The sequence below is a fragment of the Rhinolophus sinicus genome, chromosome 8, assembly GCF_057876585.1.
Source record: "Rhinolophus sinicus isolate RSI-liver-muscle chromosome 8, RSI-T2T, whole genome shotgun sequence".
NCBI lineage: Eukaryota > Metazoa > Chordata > Mammalia > Chiroptera > Rhinolophidae > Rhinolophus > Rhinolophus sinicus.
In genome coordinates this window covers 13,028,662-13,042,956 of record NC_142508.1, presented here as the reverse complement: position 1 = coordinate 13,042,956, position 14,295 = coordinate 13,028,662, and the positions used below count along the sequence as shown (strand labels likewise).

At 43.0% G+C, this 14,295-nt stretch overlaps 1 pseudogene; it reads right to left on the bottom strand.

The window, feature by feature from the left end:
* Positions 1-3,064: 3,064 nt before the first annotated feature.
* Positions 3,065-5,925, bottom strand: LOC148757382 (heterogeneous nuclear ribonucleoprotein A1-like; annotated as a pseudogene).
* Between the last annotated feature and the right edge of the window lie 8,370 nt (positions 5,926-14,295).

Here is a 14,295-nt window from a genome sequence, read left to right as displayed (position 1 = left end):
AAGCTGGTAATTTAGTTTGTGGTAGAAGACCAGTAGCCCCCCACTTTTCATTCATAAGATCCCTGTTGTCATAGTGGTTGCTGCCCAAAAGACTAGTGTTTTTGGAAAATGATACACCTTAACCAGGCTGGTATACACAAAGGGGCCATCTGTTAGCGACGAGGACCCAATAGGAAGGGCTTTGTTGTCGTTTGTATGATGGATGAGTATAAAAGTTGACTGCTTGAAGGCGAAACTTTCTAAATCTGAAGTATTCTGACCAGGTTTCCCAAGTGTAAAGAAGTCAGACCTGTGGAATTTCTACAGCAACAATAAGGCTATAGTTAGGATATACTGTTGTGCTAGTTTCCTAACTGCCTCTGTAAGCTTTGTAAAATACCACTGTACACATATCAAAATTATGCTTAAAAAAACCTTCAATGGAATCCTTCTGAGAAACATTCTAGTACTTTCTATCAAGAGCAATAAGAATCTTAATGTGCTCTGAACCAGTAATCCCATCATGAGAACTAGTAATCTCATCCTGATGGAATAATTTAAAAGGAAACACACACACACACACACACACACACACACGTATGAAAAACAGTTCTATACACATAGAGTAAAACAGTACATGGCCAACGATAGTCAGAGATAACAGGTAGCCATTAAAAATGAATATAGAGAAATGTGTATATGAAAAAAATGCGAAGGTAGAAAACGAAATCATAAATATCATATGATTATAAGCATAAAAAACAACTGGTAACATAAAGCTAGGAGGAAGCCAAAGGAAATCGGGAATATCGTTGGTCAGAATATTTCATTAAATACAATCTGCAGTTAACTGTTTTTTCTTTTATTTTTTTCAATTTATTTTATTTTTTAAAGATTTTTATTAAAATATAGCTAATATACAACACTATATTAGTCCAGGTGTACAGCATAGTCATTCAACATTTCTATACCTAAAGAAGTGATCACCATGATAAGTCCAGCAACCATCTGACACCGTACCACGCTATCACAATATTATTGACTATATTCCCCATGCTGTACATTATAACCCTGTGACTTATTTGTTTTATACCTGAAAATTTAAACCTCTTATTCCCCTTCACATTTTCCCCTCCTTTTTTAATTTTTCAATTACAGTCGACATTCAATATTATTTTATATTAATTTCAGGTGTACAGCATAGTGGTTAGATATTTGTATAATTTCAGAAATGATCCCCCTGAATAATCTAGTACCCACCTGGCACTATACATAGTTATTACCATATTATTGTCTATATTCCCTATGCTTTGTTTTACATCCTCATGACTATTTTGTAACTATCAGTTTGTACCTTTTACAGCCTGTCCTCCAACTCCTTCCATCTATTACCCCAACAAATCTAGTGCCCATCTAGCACCGTACATAGTTATTACAATGTCATTGACTTTATTCCTTATGAAATACCTTACATCCCCATGACTACTGTGTAAGAACCAATTTGTACTTCTTAATTCCTTCCCCTTTGTCACTCATCTCCAACCCCACTCCCATCTGACAACTATCAAAATGTTCTCTGTATCTATGAGTTTATTTCTGTTTTGTTTATTTTGTTCTGTATATTCTACATATAAATGAAATTTCATTGCATTTGTCTTTCTCTGTCTGACACTCCATTCAGCACAATACCCTCCAGGTCCATCCATACCACTGCAGATAGCAAGAACCCATTCCCTTTCATGGCTGAGCAATAGTCCATTGTATGTATGTACCATCTCTTTATCCATTCTTCCATCTACAGACACCCAGGCTGCCTCTACATCTTGGCCATTGTAACAATGCTGCAGTGAATGTACGGATGCACATGTCTCCTCAAAGTAGTGTTTGGATTTCTTCAGATAAAGACCCAGAAGTGGGATTACTGGGTCCTTCTTTGTCTCTTGTTATAGCCTTTGTTTTAAAGTCTATTTTGTCTGGTATAAGTATTGCTACCCAGCTTTTTGTTTTTGTTTTTTTGTTGTTTTTTTCATTCCCATTTTCATGAACTATCTTTTTCCATCCCTGTACTTTCCATCTATGTGTCTTTCAATCTGAAGTGAGTCTCTTGTAGGCAGCATATGTAAGGGTTTTGTTTTCTTATCCATTCAGCCACCTATGTCTTTTGAGTGGAGCATTTAATGCATTTACATTGAAAATAATTGTTGATCGATATGTAGCTATTGCCATTTTGTTATTCATAATTTTGATCTTAAAGAAGTTCCTTCAATATTCCTTGTAATACTGGTTAAGTGATGATGAACTCCTGCAGCCTTTTTTTTTTTTTTTTTTTTTTTGTCTGGGAAGCTCTTAATCTGTCTTCAATTCTAAATGATAGCTTTGCTGGATAGAGTAATCTTGGTTGTATTTCCTTAGTTTTCATCACATTGAATATTTTGTGCCAATCCCTTTTGGCTTGCAAAGTTTCTGTTGAGAAATCAGCTGACAATCTTATATAAGTTTCTAGTTGCCTTTCTCTTGCTGCTTTTATGATTCACTCTTTGTCTTTAAACTTTGCCAGTCTAATTATAATGTGTCTTGGTGTGGACCTGTTTGGGTTCATCTTGTTTGGGACTCTCTGTGCTTCCTGGACTTGTATGTCCATTTCCTTCACCAGGTTAGGAAAGTTTTCAGTCATTATTTCTTCAAATAGGTTCTCAATCCCTTGCTTTCTCTCTTCTTCTGGTACTCCTATGATGTGAATGTTGTTATGCTGGATGTTGTCCCAGAGGTCTCTTAAACTATCCTCATATTTTTGGATTCTTTTTTCTTTTTGCTGTTTCAATTGGGTGTTTTCTGCTACCATGTTTCCCCGAAAATAAGACCTAGCCAGACTATCAGTTCTAATGCGTATTTTGGAGCAAAAATTAATATAAGACCCGGTTTTATTTTAATGTAATATAAGACCCGGTCTTATATGATATAAGACCAGGTATAATATAATATAATATAATATAATATAATATAATATAATATAATATAATATAATACTGAGTCTTATATTAATTTTTGCTCCAAAAGACGCATTAGAGCTGATTGTCTGGCTAGATCTTATTTTCAGGGAAACATGGTACTTTGTTTTTCAAATTGCTGATTCGATCCTCTGCTTCATCTAATCTGCTGGTGATTCCTTCTAGTGCTTTCTTCACTTCAGTTATTGTATTCTCCACCTCTGACAGGTTATTTTTTTTAAGACACATTTATTCAGTGTCATGATCAGACTATTACATTTATCAATCAACAGCGTGGGTGCAAAAAAAAAAAAAATCTCCATTAAAATCCTTTGTTGGAATGCTTTATACTTTCCACAGAACAGAAACTAAATAACCTGTTATACAATTAGTCACAAATACAGTCCTTGAGTTTTTTGCCCATACACATGCGTATTGTCTAAAACATGTCTTCTTTGTAGCAGCTAGGCCCCGCCACCAAGGTGCTTCGCTGAGTTCACAAATCTGTTGTAACCTGTAGCTCCCTATCTCTCCTCTGGCTCTCCTTTCCAGCTCAGCTTTGTTTCCTGGCAGTAATTAAACCCTTCTGCCATTGCCATAGCTTCTGCTGCTGCTGGAACCACCATAGCCACCTTGGTTTCGTGGTTTGGCAAAGTATTGGCCTCCACCACCATAGGGGCCAAAGCTTCTGCCTCCAAAGTTTCCTCCTTTCATGGGTCCAAAATTTGAAGGTTGATTGTTGTAACTGCCAAAAGCATTGTAGCTTCTGCCACCTCCAAAATTGCTTCCATCATTACCAAATCCATTATAACCATCCCCACTGCCACCGTGCCCTCTACCACCACAACTGCCACCAAAGCCATCTCGACCACTGAAGTTTCCTTCATAATGGAAGTTGTCATTCCCACCAAAACCACCTCCTCAACCACCACCGAAGTTTGCAGAACAACTTCGACCTCTTCGACTGGATGAAGCACTAGCCATCTCTTGCTTAGATAAGGCTTTCCTTACTTCACAGTTGTGGCCATTCACAGCATGGTATTTCTGAATGACAATCTTGTCTACAGAGTCATGGTCACCAAAGGTTACAAAAGCAAACCTCTCTTCTTGCCACTACCTTGGTCAGTCATGAATTCAATCACTTCAATTTTCTCATACAAATTATTATTTCAAAATAATCTCTTAGGTGATTTCTTCAGTGTCTTCTTTAATACCACCGACAAAAATCTTTTTCACAGTTAAGGGGGCAGCAGGTCTTTGAGAATCTTCTCTTGAGACAGCCCTCGGGTTCCACAACTCTTCCATCCACCTTGTGTGGCCTTGCATTCATGGCTGCATCCACCTCCTCCATGGTGGCACAGGTGACAAACCCAAAGCCTCTGGAGTACTTGGTGTTTGTGTCTCTCATCACCACACAGTCTGTGAGCGTTCCTCATTGCTTAGCATGGCTCCTCAGACTCTCATCAGTTGTTTCAAAGCTCAAACCTCTGGTGAAGAGCTTCTGCAGCTGTTCAGGCTCTTTGGGAGACTCTGATTTAGAGATGACGACCGCGGGAGGGGTGACCTTAACGATGCTTACTTGGCAGCGTCCACCGACAGAAAGCCAGGTTCTTTTTTTATGGTTTCTATGTTCTTTTTTATGCTTGCTATCTCTATTGAAGTTTTCACTAAGTTCCTTGAGCATCCTTATAACCATTGTTTTGACCTCTGTCTCTGGTAGGTTGCTTGCCTCCATTTTGTTTAGTTCTGTTTCTGGAGTTTTCTCCTATACTTTCATTTGGGATATATTTCTCTGTTTCCTCATTTTGGCTGCCTCTCTGTATTTGTTTCTATGTATTAGGTAGATCTGCTACATCCCCCAGTCTTGGCCAGGTGGCCTTAGGTAGTAGGTGTCCTGTGGGGACCAGTGGCACAGTCTCCCTGGTCACCTGCACTGGGTGCTCCAGGAGTGTCCCTGGTGTGGGTTGTGTATACCTTCCTGTTATAGTTGCGCCTTGATTACTATTAGCACATCAGTGGGTGGGATTGACTCTCAGACTGACTGGCTATGGAGTTTGGCCACATCCACAGCTTACAGGCTGCTGTGTGTGGGGCTTACCCCACTGAGTGGGATTCACCCCAGTGGGCTCTAGTGCCTGTTGAGACCACCCTTGGGTGTGTGCTTATGGGTCTAATTGGGTGGTGCTCTGCTGTGGTCTGAAGCCAACCTCCAAGTATGTTGGTTCTGGGGTCTCTTGTGAGGGGCTCTGGTGCAGGTCCAGGTCACCCACTGCCTGTGACTGGGCGGGGGCTACCTGGTAAGAGTTACAAAGTGATCTGAGTTTGCTTGCTGCCTGTGCTAACCCTGAAGGTGTGTGGGAGAGGCCAGGCTGTGAACCAAGGATGTCTGCTACCAGTACTGGGCCTGAGGTTGCTCTGCAAAATGCCAGGATACCCCAAGGCCTGCTGCCGCCTGCCAACTCCCTTAAGGTTCAGCCATTGATAAAACCTCCTGCAGTGTACAAGTTGGGTGAGGCAGGGTCTCAGGGAGTGACTAGAATAGAAAGAATTGTGGTCACCAGGTTAATATAAATTCTGGTTTGGTGCCAGTGCTGAGCCTGAAGCTACTCAGCAAAAGTCTCAGGGCACACCGAGGCCAGTGGCCACCCACCTGGGGTCTATCAGACTCTAATCGTTTTACAAAGGAAGTGTGTAATGTAGGTAGGACTGGCTGCTCTTGTAGAAAGTGCCTCCGGCTTTGGGGGAATTGGGTGGGGTGGGGTCCCAGTGAGTCAGCAGGGCAGAGCTTCAGAGCTCACCAGACCAATCAGATTCCGATTTGGACATAAGCGTAGGGGGCGGGCTCAACACAGGAAAGATGGCGCCTTCCTGCCGGCTGCACAGGAGGAGGACCTCCTCACAGGGAAATGGTGACTGTCCTCCAGCCCTCAACCAGAAGCAACACAACTCCGTCTGACCCCCGAATGTCTCCAACCCCCCCCCCCCCCCCGAGTTACTGTCCCTCCGCTGGAGCCCAAGGTGAGTGCCTGGGTGTGAGAGAGTCTGTGTGTGGGCCATTTAAGAGGACGCCTGGGTTTCCCACTGCTTTCCATCCCACCTGGATGGTTGGAATCCCCACTCTTTTTCACTGCCAGATGTTGTCGAGGCTCCTCTTCTCAGCACTAGTACTCTGGGCTGGGAGACCAGTGTGCGGCTGGGGTCCCTCCCTCCTCTGGGGGAAACCTCCATGGCCGAGATACCCCTCCTGATTCTCAAGGGGAGGTTTGGGGTTAGCCAGTTCCGCGTCTCTGCCCCTCTTACCAGTCTCCACATGGCTTCTTTATATCCTTCATTATAAAACTTCTGTCCAGCCAGACTTCAGATGGTTCTCCATGTTGACTGTCCTATAATTTGGTTGTGATTTTGATTTGTTCATTGAAGGAAGCAGGCACAGGTTTATCTACTCCACCATCTTGGATCTCCCCTCCAATTAACTATTAACTCTCCAGTCCTCTTAGGATAAAACTTAAATTCCTTAGCTTGGCATTCAAGGTCCTGTGAAATCTGGTATAACTGTAAATATATTAAAAACCAACAAATTGTACACTTAAATCAGGTGAATATTATGGCACGTGAATTGTATCTTGATAGAACTGTTATAAACAAACATACAAAGGTTACATGCTGCTTGTCCAACACAGGCTGGTGGAAGTGTGTGTGTGTGTGTGTGGGGGGGGTGGCGGGAGGCTCTGCTTCACATAGTGACTCAAAGACCCAAGGTAGAGGTTCCACTACATTGTTTCACTGCTGTCCCAACCCAACCAAGTCTTCAAGGTTTGCCTTGAAAGAGCAAAAGCAGTGATGAGTCCCAATTAATTGCTCAGGTCTGGAAGTGGTTCACATCATTTCCATCTACAATCGACTGGCCAGACCTAGTTGCTTTATCCTGCCTGTATTCACTAGGATGGGGATGAGTCACCTTACCATGTGCCAGAAAGCAGAGTACAATGGAATATAGTAAGCACCAGAAGTTTCTTCCACAATAACAACAACTATTGAGCCCTATTATATTTCAGGGGCTGCATTCGGCACTTTACTTACATTATATGGAGGTGAACCTGATGATAATAATAGCTAACATTTTTTTGAGCTTGCGATGTGCCTGTCACTATTCTGTAAGCATCATATGTATTTAATCATTTAATCTTCATAACTGCTCTTTGCAATGGGTACTATTTCATCCATTTTACATATGAGGAAACCAAGGCACAGAGAAGAGAGGTAAATTGCTAAGGTCTCATAGCAAGTAAGTGGTGTGGTCAAGATGTAAACCCAAGGAGTTTGACTATAGCACCAAAACTCTCAATCCTTCTACTGGTGGCTTTCAAATTATTTTACTGTGACTCACAGTAAGAAATATGTTACGTGTGACACAGTATGCATATATGCATGTATAACAGAAACAACAGAGCGACAAAATAATTCTTATCATTATGTGTGCCACTCTGATACTTCATGTTTATATTTATATTTTTGTACTGATTTCAATCACGATTCATTCACGAATCCATGATGAATGATTTCATGATCTGTAATAGACTGTGACCTGCTGTTTGAAAAACTGCCCTCCATCTACTCTCTGGCCTTGTTATTACTCATCTCGTGCAGCAGGGACACTGTGACAAGCACACACAAGGGACCTGATGCCAGCTCCAGGAGAAACCACCGGATGAGCATTCGTATCATGCCAACTAAGGCAGCTTTCTCCCACCTCTGCCCACTCCATCCTTCCATACCCGCAGCCAAGCAATCCTCACTTTGGGAAGAGAACACCTGAGATTGGGTCTGTGGAGGCAGGAAGCTGGGAGAGGCAGCAGGCAAAAGGCAAAGGGTGTAGGTGCCACAGGAAGAGGATAGATTCCTCAGCCCCTCCCATGGAGGGGGTTGGGCCTGAAAGACTCAGGGAACTAGTCTACCAGAGGCTGGATCTAGCGTGTCAATATTTATTCACGTTTGTTTGCGAGATGAGATTTAAGTGGCACGCGTCGCTGAGAGAAGGATCAATGTTCACCACCCTCATTGATACTGGAGAATAACTAAAAATAAGAGAAAGAGAGAGAGAGAAACATTTTGTCACTTTCAGCATGGCTGTTCCATAAATTCTTATGCATACTAACATGCACTGTCTTCTGGGTGACTTCCATGTATCAGACACTTCAAATACATTCTTTGGCTTCCTCCTTACAACTTCCTGGCAAAGACAACTGGCGATGTTCCCTTCCCATTTTTCAGAATGAAGAAACAAGTTTGGTAATATGAATGTGCCCCAGGTCAAGAGGTGCCTTTGCTTTAAAATTTTAATATTTTGTTCCTCGTGGACTTTTTGGCATTCATTTAGATTTTTAAAACATTGCATTCAAATATAATTTATCTTGGTACTGAGATGTTGGGTGGCCCCTCCCCCTCAAATTCTGCATTGAGGCAAATACCTCGCAGGCCTCACACGGCCTAGGAGCACCAAAATAAAAATAATACAGAAAAGAATCCCCCCACCGGGGTGGAGCAATCATTATCCACATTGCTGTCATCGGTGACTGCCACACTCTTCTCCGTGCATGAATGAGAAACTGAGTGAGCTCTACGCAATTTCCACCCCTGCAGCCATCACTCCACCCCTTTTTCTTCCACCCAAGAAAGCAGGTGGATGAGGGGAGCCTTCTAACAGAAGTAACTGTGAGACCACTTTTGTAAGAAATGCCTAAGGCATTCATGGATTCTTTATTTCTAGAAACCGATGGCAGTACCGCCCCTCACAGCTGTTGGGGCACCCTGAGTGAGGTATGGTGGCTCTGTGTCTGAGCCACTTGGTGCCTGTGGCTCCTTCTTTCTGATTGAAGGGACTTGGTGGGGGAGACTTACCCATACATCAGGGTGAGGGAAAGAGCCTTGGGGTACACATAAATCTCCTGCACTCTGACTTAGCAATAGGTTACTGATGACATTGAGTGGTCGCCTTATTCATCTTGGATCCTGTTTTCATGGCAGCAGAGAGGATGAAGGTCAGTGAACACACAGAATTGCTAACAGGGTCTGGTATTTTTAAGCAGGTCACAGAGCAGCTTGTCATTCCCCATCAGCATGCGCTTGGGTGAAACGCCTGATAACTTCCTGTCTGCCAGCTCTTGTTTCATTCTCAATGGCCAGACCCATGCCCTTGCTGAGAAAATCTAGAAGAAAAGATCTCTGTGCACCGGCAAAGAAGTATAGTCATTCAACAAATTCATTCATTTACCCAACAAATATTAACTGAATATTTAGTATCAACAGGTACGGTTTTAGGTCCTGGGATGACAGAGATAAACAGGACCCAGTCTCTGACCATGAAAAATTTCCTTCATAGAGGAAGAGACAGTAAACATACTTAAAAACAAGCCAATGTTATATCTGGCCAGATCTGATATGCCATATGATGAAAACAAAAGATGATAAGGCTAGAGATGAGGGCAGCGTTGGTTGCCTTGACAAAGAGGAGGAGAGGGAGCCATGTGTACCCCCAGAGAGACACAGTCCAGCGTGCAAGACGAGTCCTGCATGGCCCCTGAGAGTGGTGTGAGTTGGTCTGTGTGTGTATGCGATGGGAGCAGGGGAATGGTGGAAGACGCAATGAAGCCTGTGCAGGTAAAGCAGAGAACATGACTTGGAGGCCGCTAGGAAATGAGGCTGCAGCTAAAATGGGAGAGGCAGGCATGGCTCAGACTCTTGATCCTTGAAGGGCCATCACAAGACAGTTGGGTTGTATTCTGAATGTGACCGGAAGGTATTTAATGGAAATGTCATGATCTGATGTACACTTTAGAAGGAACATTCTGGCTGCTGTGTGTAGAACAGACTGAGCAGTAACAAGAAGAGAGGCAGGGAGAGCAGTGGGTGGCCAACTGGAGCCGTCTAGGAGAGAGAAGAATGTGTCTTGGTCTAGGACAATGTTACATATTGGGTTGTCTGGAAAACAGACTCTGAGATGGGATTCAACATGCAGGGTGTTTATTCAGGAGAGCCCTTGGGATTCACATCTGTAAAAGAGAAGGGACTGGAGCAGGAGTGGGCAGGGAGAGAAATCAGGCTGCCATGCAGGCCCAACAACAGTCTTGGCCAACCCTACAGGGAGCTCTGGTGCTATACTGACCCACCGGAGATGTCCCCAGTTGCACTGAGATGGACAGGTATTCAGATCATACTGCAAAATTGATCTGGCATTGGATGTGGGCCACCCTGGCAGGGCTGGAACATGGGCAAGGTGGCTGTCTGCAGCTGAAGCAATATCTGAAGTGTCTGTATGCCCACAGGACTTCTAGCAGCTGCAGGGACAAAGCCTTCACTGAGAGGCACCTACAGTAGTTAATAGGATGAGCTGCAGCCACCATGCTGCAGCTGGTCTCAGGTCCACAGCTGGAACTCTTTCTCTGCCTCCTCCACTATCCATTCTTAATTCCTCTCACTCCCAGCTATAACCTCAGCAGGTCTTAGGGAGGGATTTACCTGGTGGTGTGACCAACACCTTGATAATCATAGCCTCCTCATGCTGGAGTCGCCACACCTATCCACTCAGTTACAATGAAGCAAGAGAGCCTCCTACCTCCTCTCACGGATCAAGGTCAATTACACCAGCCAGGATGGTGTAAATCATTTAATTTAGTTATAATTTAATGGGGCTCTTGCTGTGTCTCTGGGCAAAATTGCCTTCATTGTGGTAGTTGTGAGATGCAATAATTTGTCCTTTTCTTTACTTGGGTGGAATGTCCCAGAACGCCACAACCACTGGAACCCTAAAAATTTTACTGGTGTATGCATCCTAAACTATGGTTTCTTTACCACCCTCTGGAGTGCGTGTTTCTTTCCAAGTTCTCCAATGTGCTAGACCTTTCTTGCTCAGGAAGTCTGACTAGCACAATGTCATTGATGGAGTAGATCAGTGTGGGATGTCCAGAAAGTCCAGACATCTTTGAACTATGACAAAAGTCAAGACTGTTAACTTAGTCCTGGGGCAAAACTATAAATACTTACTATTGTCTGTTCTGTCTGAATGCAAACTGTCTCTGATCCTCTTTATTGATGAGAACAAAAACAAATCCATCTGCCAGCTAAACATGAATGCAAGGACTAATTATTGCGATAAACCAGGGGTGTCCAAACTGCGGCCCGCGGGCCAACTGCAGCCCACAATCCATTGTTAATTGGCCCGCAGCAAATTCCAAAAATATATTTAGTTTACTTAAATAAACCAGGTGAGGCAATACGTACTTCACCTCGAGTGAGTAGCCCAGCTGTTTGAGTATTTTACCGCATATGGCCCTTGGTAAAAACCATTGAAAAAAGTTTGGACACCCCTGCGATAGACCATGGAATCTGAGCTGAATAAAGAAGAGATGGAGGAGGAGAAGAAGTTGACTGTCCAGGGAAGGTGGTGGTGATGGACAGTGCAATGAGATAAGGTTAGTGAGTTAGAGTCTTACTGGTGTCAAGGAATTCATGAAGTATAAGTATTAGAGGAAAAAACAGGAGCAAGTGGTATTGGTCCGGGTACAATGCTTAAATTTAAGATTTAATGGTAGTAGATTTATTGGTAATGACAGCACAGAGAGAAACAGTTTATAGCAGTTGAAGGGGTCAGTTAACTGAGTTATCAGGCACCAAGAATTATATGGATACGGAAAGTCACCACGAATGATTACAGAAGGGGAGTGACAGTGGTAAGATATCTAAACACAAGAAGAGGGAGCCTGAGGTCAGCGTCGGGATAATGGGGTCTACAACTGATGCCACTTACTTCAAGTTACCTGGGACGTTGAGAGAGGAAACAGACTAAAGCTGAACGGGCTACCTCACCGTCAGGCTCACTAAGATCGACAGGAAAAACAGCCACCTCCCAAGAGAGCTGCCTGGGAGGCCGTCCTCCAAGGGGCGCCTGTTCTCACTTAACAGCAAGTTCAGGAACACTCAGAAAAGAGCTGGCGGTTACAGCACCAGGGGTGTGGACAATGAGGGTTGTCAGCGGTGGTCTGTTGATAAATGTTAAATAACCAGTCCTGGGGGTGGCGGGGGTGGGGATTTGCAGTGATTGCCAGTTTCTGTGGAATAAATACTCCCACCTCCCACCCCCACCGCCATTTCAAGCCCCCCCCCCACCTCGAGTGCCAAGATTAGGGTGAGTCCAGTGAAGCACTTGCCTTGGGCTCAAAATTTAATACAGCACCAAAAAACTCAGTAATTATGATAAATAAGAATTTAATATATATAAAGAGAATACAGTCATTAAGTGAATAAATATGATGATTTCATACAGTGGTAACAACACTGAAAGAGTTAGAACAGGACAGGAGGGTGGAGCGTGCCGGGGGTGGGGGGAAAGGACTGCTTCAGTCTCAGGAGACTCCACATTTCAAAAATTTGAAGGGTTCTGCGAAAATCCTGAAAGAGGTCTTGTCTACTGCTGCAGGCATCATCAGTTTCATCAGAATCAGGGCTTTGAATCACCAGATTTTGTCAAGAAATGGGGGCATATGCCAGAGAAACGCCCTGACTTTGCAGAGGCCTTCTGGAAGCCCAGTCAGGCAGTTTTTTCTTTTGTTACAAGAAAAGGAAAGCCCATTGTCAAAACAATTTGCCAACCTTGAACATTTATGAGAGTGAATGAGTCATACAGCGCTGTATATTTTCTGAGTATTATTTCTGTGGAAGAAATAAGTTTTCAAAGCAATAAAAATTCATTACATGCACACAATTCAAAGTACATGATTTTATGTGTATTCTTCCAGGGAGGAGTTCAAAGGTTTCTTTCAGATCCTTAAATACCGGGTTACTGCTACCGCAAAGTTTAAGAGTCTCACAGAATGGCCTCCATAAAATGTAAATGATAACAAATATACCTTATAAACCCATAGACTGCAAGATGCGTGTACACACATGTAACTTGTGATATATACATACACATATATACCAGGGGTGCCTAAAAAATGTACAGACATGACTGGCATGCATCTTTTGTTATCCATATATATTGAATATTATAATTTTAATACAGTTTTTTTCCTTTCTTTAAATGTGTATACATTTCTTGGCACTCTCTGTATGTGTGTGTGTGTGTGTGTGTGTGTGTGTATTATGTATACCATATATATATATATATATATATATATATATATATATATATGGCAAAAAGGCAATCTGGCTCCAGAACCAGAGTTCTTACTCCGTACCAGGTGCTATTCTAAGCACTCAACCGGGGTTAGTTTAAGTAAGCCCCACAGAAAACTTAGAAGATAGTTACTATTATTCCTCCAGTTTGTAGAAGAGGAAACTGAGGCATGGAGGTTAAAAAGTACCATAGGTCACAGCAAGTAAGACAGAGCCAGTGTCTCAGTTAGGGATTTGACTCGGGGTTTCACTGTCAGACACTCTGTGATACGACCTTTCTCAGAGGAAGGGATGAACTCTGTGTCCTTAAGTGACATCATCTGTAACTTTTTATGGGCTGCTTTTGCCCAGTGAATGGTTATCAATCATCTGGGTAAGCCTGATTTAGGGCCATGTTCCCAGAGTAGGCCCTGAGTTGACCCTGGCATTGAAGACACATCACCCTTGTAGCATTAGCCAATGTCAAGGTCACATATGGATGTTGATTTGAAAGAGGCAGAAACAGCCAATATTTCCAAAAGCTCTCTTCAGTGTCCATTTTTAAAGAGAGCAACCCTAGTAGCAAAGCTTCTATGTTAAGAGTTTCAGAGCTTGCTTGGCAAGTGACCACTTATCTGATGTTCAGAAAAATATCATACAAATCTCTGGGCCACTAAAAGTAATAGTCAACTTGCATTCTTCACATTCTGTTGAAGTTTGAGAGTGACTGTTCTTTTAAGAATCTATTAAGCAACAGGCACAAGAATCGGCATATGGGGATCAAAGTATCAGCTTGGTTTCTGACAGCTTGGTTTCTGAAATGGACAATATGGTTTGAACTTTGCAGACAGGGTCAAATAAGGTGACCTCCTGGATTGAATATGCCCATGCAAAGCTGGAGCATCGTGTCTCCCTCTCAGAGGCTGGTCATTTACCTGGTGGAAAATATCCTGAAGGCGGGGTTCTTTCTCTGAGACACAGAAAGAGAGAAGATGCAGAAAAGGTGTGCCAAGTGTGCGCAATTCAAATTCAAGAAAGGGCTTGAAATCAACAGATCAGTCACTGCACCACCCTTAGGGAAGAGTAAGTGAGGGAATGGATGAAAGGTAATAAATGTTAGCCCCTAACGAGTTCCCCAAGAGCTGAATGTCCTGCATTATGGGGGCAATGTAGAATGTAG